Source organism: Salvelinus fontinalis, chromosome 20, assembly GCF_029448725.1.
Source record: "Salvelinus fontinalis isolate EN_2023a chromosome 20, ASM2944872v1, whole genome shotgun sequence".
Lineage (NCBI taxonomy): Eukaryota > Metazoa > Chordata > Actinopteri > Salmoniformes > Salmonidae > Salvelinus > Salvelinus fontinalis.
This window is the reverse complement of record NC_074684.1, coordinates 42,737,411-42,746,590: the sequence shown is the minus strand read 5'-3', so window position 1 is coordinate 42,746,590 and position 9,180 is coordinate 42,737,411.

Sequence of the window (9,180 nt, the reverse complement as noted above, 5' to 3'; positions counted from 1 at the left end):
CATGTGTCACTGTCACCTCAAATTTTTCTACCTGTGTGTACCTACGTTGGAAACTTTCATTCATAGGCAAGGTTTTTAGCGACCTTATACTGCTGTTATAGTATTATGGCTTTGCTCATGGGGGGGTAAAAAATGGAATCGTCCTGATCTTAACAGCCACTGATCTCTAGTATAATGTCTGAAGAAAAGGGGGAAAAATCGAACACTTGTTTGTAATTCATGTGCAATGCCTTTTAAGGTATTCATTCCCCCTTAATTTATTCCACATTTCTGTTACAGCCTGAATTCAAAATGGATTCAGTAGATGTGCTCTGACCTAACACCCCATAATGACAAGGTGAAAGCAATATTAAAAATTGGGTTGCAGAAATATCTAATTTACGTAAGTATTCACAACCTTTAATGAATACTTTGTGGAAGCACCTTTGGCGGTGATTACAAGGCTTTCTGGGTAAATATCTAAGAGCTTTCCACACCTGGATTTCCCTGATTTGTTTCAGAAATTCTTCAAGTCAGGTTAAAATTGGTTGATTGCTTGGCAAACATTTTCAGGTCTTGCCATATATTTTCAAGTAGATTTAAGAAAAAACTAACTGCCACTCTGGAGCTTTCACTGTCTTCTCAGGTAAGTAACTTGTGGCCAAAGATTTTGATAATGTAGACCATTCCATTCTTGTGGGCTGGCTAAGGAGGTTTGGTGTTTGAGGGGGTTTTGGCCTGGTTTGCTAACTACCTCTTTCAAAGAGTGCAGTCTATAAAGTCAAAACATTGTCTCAGTTACTTCCTGTCACCAAGGAAGTACCCCAAGGCTCAATCCTAAACCCCACGCTCTTCTCAATTTGCATCGGTAACTCAGGCAGTAGGAATCTCTCATCCATTTATATGCAGATAATGTTATTCTCAGCTGGCTCCTCCCTGGATTTTGTGTTAAACCCTCTTCAACAGAGTTTTCTTAGTGTCCAACAAGCTTTCTCTGCCCTTAACCTTGTTCTGAACACCTCCAAAACAAAGGTCATGTGGTTTGGTAAGAAGAATGCACCTTCTCCCCACAGGTGTGATTACTACCTCTGAGGGTTTAGAGCAGGGGTGTCAAACTCATTCCACGGGGGGCCTAGTGTCTGCAGGTTTTTGGTTTTTCCTTTCAATAAAGCCCTAGACAACCAGGTGTGGGGAGTTTCTAACTAATTAGTGATGTTAATTCATCAATCAAGTACAAGGGAGGAGCGAAAACCCGCAGACACTCGGCCCTCCGTGGAATGAGTTTGACACCTGTGGTTTAGAGCTTGAGGTAATCACCTCATACAAGTACTTGGGAGTATGGCTAGACGGTACACTGTCCTTCTCTCAGCACATGTCAAAGCTGCAGGCTAAAGTTACATCTAGACTTGGTTTCCTCTATCGCAATCGCTCCTCTTTCACACCAGCTGCCAAACTATCCCTGATTCAGATGACCATCCTACCCATGCTAGATGCCCTTTTGTAGGGACAAGAACTTCTCTCCAGCTACAAGACAGGAGGTTCCTCCTCTCAGTGCTATTGGTCTGAATCACGGAGGGGAAGGGGGGGGGGGGGTTCTACCTCTACAGGTAGCCCAATTCTGATATTTTCCCCCACTAATTGATCTTAGGACCAATCAGAAACGTTTAGGTGTGAAAAGATCTGATAAGATTGGTCAAAAGGCCAATTTAGTCGGAAAACAGATCAGAATCGTGCTACCTGTGTAAACGCTGCCGACGTGTCTTACTGGAGATCAGTGACAGGATCCACGTGGACCTTCACAACCTCCGTCGAGCGACTCGGTCGATGCCGTGTACTGGTTCAGGAGAGTACAGTGAGCGGCTGTAATCCTTTACTCTGATATTTAACACCCCGGCGAGCCAGTCATGACACGGTGATGACTTGTGTTTCTGCAGCGTGATTGAGATCATGTAACTGGACTGTATGTGATTGGTCCTGTTAGTACGGGGGGGGGCGTGGTCCTGGAGAGCACCATCCTTCCTCACAGAGCTAACAAATAGGCTGTAAATACACAGCGTTACCGCTTCGTTTACCCTAGCTAGAGGAACGGGGGCATAGTAGACTGTAAATACATTACTGCTTCGTTTACCCTAGCTAGAGGGACGGGGGCATAGTAGACTGTAAATACATTACCTCTTCGTTTACCCTGGCTAGAGGAACAGGGGCATAGTAGACTGTAAATACATTACTGCTTCGTTTACCCTAGCTAGAGGGACGGGGGCATAGTAGGCTGTAAATACATTACACTTCGTTTACCCTAGCTAGAGGGACGGGGGCATAGTAGACTGTAAATACATTACCTCTTCGTTTACCCTAGCTAGAGGAACAAGGGCATAGTAGGCTGTAAATACATTACACTTCGTTTACCCTAGCTAGAGGGACGGGGGCATAGTAGACTGTAAATACATTACCTCTTCATTTACCCTGGCTAGAGGAACAGGGGGCATAGTAGACTAAATTTGTGGCCTGCTGGAGGTCATTTGCAGGGCTCTGGCAGTGCTCCTGCTCAAAGGCGGAGGTAGCGGTCCTGCTGCTGGGTTGTTGCCCTCCTACGGCCTCCTCCACGTCTCCTGATGTACTGGCCTGTCTCCTGGTAGCGCCTCCATGCTCTGGACACTACGCTGACAGACACAGCAAACCTTCTTGCCACAGCTCGCATTGATGTGCCGTCCTGGATGAGCTGCACTACCTGAGCCACTTGTGTGGGTTGTAGACGCCGTCTCATGCTACCACTAGAGTGAGAGCACCGCCAGCATTCAAAAGTGACCAAAACATCAGCCAGGAAGCATAGGAACTGAGAAGTGGTCTGTGGTCACCACCTGCAGAATCACTCCTTTATTGGGGGTGTCTTGCTAATTGCCTATAATTTCCACCTTTTGTCTATTCCATTTGCACAACAGCATGTGAAATGTATTGTCAATCAGTGTTGCTTCCTAAGTGGACAGTTTGATTTCACAGAAGTGTGATTGACTTGGAGTTACATTGTGTTGTTTAAGTGTTCCCTTTATTTTTTTGAGCAGTGTACATTACCACTTTGTTTACCCTAGCTAGAGGAACAGGGGGCATAGTAGGCTGTAAATACATTACTGCTTCGTTTACCCTAGCTAGAGGAACAGGGGCATAGTAGACTGTAAATACATTACTGCTTCGTTTACCCTAGCTAGAGGAACAGGGGCATAGTAGGCTGTAAATACATTACTGCTTTGTTTACCCTAGCTAGAGGGACAAGGGCATAGTAGACTGTAAATACATTACCTCTTCGTTTACCCTAGCTAGAGGAACAGGGGCATAGTAAGCTGTAAATACATTACCTCTTCGTTTACCCTAGCTAGAGGAACAAGGGCATAGTAGGCTGTAAATACATTACACTTCGTTTACCCTAGCTAGAGGGACGGGGGCATAGTAGACTGTAAATACATTACCTCTTCATTTACCCTGGCTAGAGGAACAGGGGGCATAGTAGACTAAATTTGTGGCCTGCTGGAGGTCATTTGCAGGGCTCTGGCAGTGCTCCTGCTCAAAGGCGGAGGTAGCGGTCCTGCTGCTGGGTTGTTGCCCTCCTACGGCCTCCTCCACGTCTCCTGATGTACTGGCCTGTCTCCTGGTAGCGCCTCCATGCTCTGGACACTACGCTGACAGACACAGCAAACCTTCTTGCCACAGCTCGCATTGATGTGCCGTCCTGGATGAGCTGCACTACCTGAGCCACTTGTGTGGGTTGTAGACGCCGTCTCATGCTACCACTAGAGTGAGAGCACCGCCAGCATTCAAAAGTGACCAAAACATCAGCCAGGAAGCATAGGAACTGAGAAGTGGTCTGTGGTCACCACCTGCAGAATCACTCCTTTATTGGGGGTGTCTTGCTAATTGCCTATAATTTCCACCTTTTGTCTATTCCATTTGCACAACAGCATGTGAAATGTATTGTCAATCAGTGTTGCTTCCTAAGTGGACAGTTTGATTTCACAGAAGTGTGATTGACTTGGAGTTACATTGTGTTGTTTAAGTGTTCCCTTTATTTTTTTGAGCAGTGTACATTACCACTTTGTTTACCCTGGCTAGAGGAACAGGGGCATAGTAGGCTGTAAATACATTACTGCTTCGTTTACCCTAGCTAGAGGAACAGGGGCATAGTAGACTGTAAATACATTACTGCTTCGTTTACCCTAGCTAGAGGAACAGGGGCATAGTAGGCTGTAAATACATTACTGCTTTGTTTACCCTAGCTAGAGGGACAAGGGCATAGTAGACTGTAAATACATTACCTCTTCGTTTACCCTAGCTAGAGGAACAGGGGCATAGTAAGCTGTAAATACATTACCTCTTCGTTTACCCTAGCTAGAGGAACAAGGGACATAGTAGGCTGTAAATATACAGCATTACTGCTTTGTTTACCCTAGCTAGAGGAACAAGGGGCATAGTAGGCTGTAAATACATTACTGCTTCGTTTACCCTGGCTAGAGGGACGGGGGCATAGTAGGCTGTAAATACACAGCGTTACCACTTCGTTTACCCTGGCTAGAGGAACAGGGGCATAGTAGGCTGTAAATACATTACTGCTTCGTTTACCCTGGCTAGAGGAACAGGGGCATAGTAGACTGTAAATACACTGCGTTACCACTTCGTTTACCCTGGCTAGAGGAACAGGGGCATAGTAGACTGTAAATACACTGCGTTACCACTTCGTTTACCCTGGCTAGAGGAACAGGGGCATAGTAGGCTGTAAATACATTACTGCTTCGTTTACCCTGGCTAGAGGAACAGGGGCATAGTAGACTGTAAATACACTGCGTTACCACTTCGTTTACCCTGGCTAGAGGGACGGGGGCATAGTAGGCTGTAAATACATTACCTCTTCGTTTACCCTAGCTAGAGGAACAAGGGACATAGTAGGCTGTAAATATACAGCATTACTGCTTTGTTTACCCTAGCTAGAGGAACAAGGGGCATAGTAGGCTGTAAATACATTACTGCTTCGTTTACCCTGGCTAGAGGGACGGGGGCATAGTAGGCTGTAAATACACAGCGTTACCACTTCGTTTACCCTGGCTAGAGGAACAGGGGCATAGTAGGCTGTAAATACATTACTGCTTCGTTTACCCTGGCTAGAGGAACAGGGGCATAGTAGACTGTAAATACACTGCGTTACCACTTCGTTTACCCTGGCTAGAGGAACAGGGGCATAGTAGACTGTAAATACACTGCGTTACCACTTCGTTTACCCTGGCTAGAGGAACAGGGGCATAGTAGGCTGTAAATACATTACTGCTTCGTTTACCCTGGCTAGAGGAACAGGGGCATAGTAGGCTGTAAATACATTACTGCTTCGTTTACCCTAGCTAGAGGGACGGGGGCATAGTAGACTGTAAATACATTACTGCTTCGTTTACCCTGGCTAGAGGAACAGGGCATAGTAGACTGTAAATACACTGCGTTACCACTTCGTTTACCCTGGCTAGAGGAACAGGGGCATAGTAGGCTGTAAATACATTACCTCTTCGTTTACCCTGGCTAGAGGAACAGGGGGCATAGTAGGTTGTAAATACATTACCTCTTCGTTTACCCTGGCTAGAGGAACAGGGGGCATAGTAGGTTGTAAATACATTACCTCTTCGTTTACCCTGGCTAGAGGGACGGGGGCATAGTAGACTGTAAATACACAGCGTTACCACTTAGTTTACCCTGGCTAGAGGGACGGGGGCATAGTAGGCTGTAAATACATTACTGCTTCGTTTACCCTGGCTAGAGGGACGGGGGCATAGTAGGCTGTAAATACATTACTGCTTCGTTTACCCTAGCTAGAGGGACGGGGGCATAGTAGGCTAGCTGCTGTTAGTGGCCTACAGCTGATAAGACTGGAGAATAGTTTGCATGTGACGCAGCACGTCAGATCAGTAGTGTCTAGGTGTATAGGCTGCTATTTACCGGAGGAAAGTGGAGAGCGGGTTTTGAGTTTTGTCCATTGTGCCGATAGAGGACTCATCACGGATATAACCCGTTTGAGCATGGACATTGACATCCACCATGCTTCCGCCATTTTAAAGTAGTCAACTGGTTGCTGATTGCTATGGGTTGTAGCCTCAATGTTGTTGCCTATGCTGTCACAGACTGTAATGGCACCGATATAAAGATGAGTCCTCTATTTCTGTGGTTGTGCCTGGCCCAGCGACATGCTGCGACTTCTGTGAATCTGATTGGTCAAGAACTCCGATGTGAAGAACAGAGAAATTGTACACACAGGAGAGGCTCATGGCACCCGCCTGTCTCCAGAGGTAACCTACCGCCTGTCTCCAGAGGTAACCTACCGCCTGTCTCCAGAGGTAACCTACCGCCTGTCTCCGTAGGCAACCTACCGCCTGTCTCCGTAGGCAACCTACCGCCTGTCTCCATTGGCAACCTACCGCCTGTCCATAGGCAACCTACCGCCTGTCTCCGTAGGCAACCTACCGCCTGTCTCCGTAGGCAACCTACCGCCTGTCTCCGTAGGCAACCTACCGCCTGTCTCCGTAGGCAACCTACCGCTTGTCTCCGTAGGCAACCTACCGCCTGTCTCCGTAGGCAACCTACCGCCTGTCTCCGTAGGCAACCTACCGCCTGTCTCCGTAGGCAACCTACCGCCTGTCTCCGTAGGCAACCTACCGCCTGTCTCCGTAGGCAACCTACCGCCTGTCTCCGTAGGCAACCTACCGCCTGTCTCCGTAGGCAACCTACCGCCTGTCTCCGTAGGCAACCTACCGCCTGTCTCCGTAGGCAACCTACCGCCTGTCTCCGTAGGCAACCTACCGCCTGTCTCCGTAGGCAACCTACCGCCTGTCTCCGTAGGCAACCTACCGCCTGTCTCCGTAGGCAACCTACCGCCTGTCTCCGTAGGCAACCTACCGCCTGTCTCCGTAGGCAACCTACCGCCTGTCTCCGTAGGCAACCTACCGCCTGTCTCCGTAGGCAACCTACCGCCTGTCTCCGTAGGCAACCTACCGCCTGTCTCCGTAGGCAACCTACCGCCTGTCTCCGTAGGCAACCTACCGCCTGTCTCCGTAGGCAACCTACCGCCTCTCTCCGTAGGCAACCTACCGCCCGTCTCCGTGGGCAACCTACCGCCCGTCTCCGTGGGCAACCTACCGCCCGTCTCCGTGGGCAACCTACCGCCCGTCTCCGTGGGCAACCTACCGCCCGTCTCCATAGGCAACCTACCCGGAGAGCAGAGCCTAAACTGGGAGAGATTGTAATCTGGCAACTCTACCTACCAGTCAGGTTAATCATTACAAGCACGTGTGTTACGAACGCCTTTTGCCCTGCAGTCCAAGGGGGATGGAAACGAGACCCTTAACATATCTCATACAAATCACACCAGTGAAAAACTAAAAACCACAGACAACCTAAACCTACCGTCAAACACTTCAGGTTTATTGTAAACGCACGGTAAATGGGGTGTGGGGGAAAAAGGGCTGAGCTGGACCCAAACAAACCCCTAAACTAGTCTAGCCTGCTTTAAGAACAGCTAGCTAACTACCCAGAAATACAGTGGGGGGTCTGCCCAGTTCTAACTAGGGTATTTAGATACTGTTTCCCTACGGGTAATGTAGATCCAAAGGGCGACTTGGCTGGTTGTCCCCTTTTCCCACCAACAACAAACAGTCATACACCACAACAATACAATACTCACAGGAAACAGACAAAAGTGACATGTAGGTGCAAAAACAAAAGAGAGATCTCCAGAGATGACTGATTTGAGATACTTTTAAACCAAGGGAAAGGGGATGCGATTGGGTAAGGGAAAAGGAGCAGGTGTGTCTTCTGATTAGGGAATGATGATTGCCACCTGTGAGTAGGGGAGAAAAGAAATACACACACAGGATACCTGTATCCATAACAACATGTCTCTCTAATTCACCTCTCGCTCTCTGTGTGAAGTGAATGCTGACTACAGTAGAACGTCTGATAGGAGGTGATGCTCTAGCGCTCTCTTTTGGTTGAATAATGAATTACAGGTGTGATCACGTTCACAGTTCATATTCACCCTTCTGTCTACCAGCAGGGGGCGCTCTTAGGCAGAGCAACTGCTTCATAGCGATGGCGAGGCCCCATCCAGAAGCAAGCCTTTCCCCATGGCCCACACACTTGTCCACATCTGAGAGGATTGATCTTAATCAGAAGGAAATGTAGTCTAAAAGGGGACATCTGCTATTGGTGTATCCACCTTTGGACATTTAAATTAATGATTCTTGAAGAAAATAGTTTATAAATCTTCATGAGCTCAATTCAACTGTCGTATCCCCTCAGAACCCAAAATATAAGCCTGTTTTACTCCGGTGTTTACAAACAATGGAATTATAAACAAACACGGTATAACTTCAGAACATGGTTTAAAGTATCATTTCGATTTCATGGATGGTCAGCCCTTGTCACATTTTTCCAGACCGATCCCGCCGCTGTTTAGATTTTATAAAAAAGGTGATCTTCGCTAATTGAAATGCTGAATTTCTACTGAAGTAGGCCACTACAGAATAGATAAAATATGGGATGATTCTTTGTCTCTCTCCCAAATATTCTCACACAAGTTCTCACAAAAGAGAGCGAGAAACAGAGAGAGAGGAGGAGGGGAGGATGAGGAACGAGGGTAGGCCTACGAGCTACCGACCATACACGCGCCTAACATCTCTAATTAAATTAGATTTTTTTTCTCTCTTTTTCCCCCATCCCGATTGGGCAGCGCTCCAACAGCTATTAGCCAGCGCAGCCTGCTCAGCGCACGGGAATCCCCAACCCTTTGCCCCCGTTATCTCACTAATGACCTACCCACCCCCTCTCTCCCTCATCCCCCTCTCCTCCCTATACCCCACTCCCTCCATCTCTCTCTCAGGCGGACCATTTTATTTTCTTCCCGGTGGTCTGGTCTCTTAAGGGAGGGCAGGGGGGAGGAGAGGGGAGGGGAGAGAGGGGTGAGAGGGTTTGCCACAGCGCCGCTGATGTATTGGGTCGGAAGGATGCTTTCATGGGGTTCGGTCCCAAATGGCACCCTAATGAAAGGTTGCTGGATCGAATCCCGGAGCTGACAAGATACAAATCTGTCGTTCTGCCCCTGAACAAGACAGTTAACCCACTGTTCCTCGGTAGGCCATCATTGTAAATACGAATTTGTTCTTAACTGACTTGCCTAGTTAA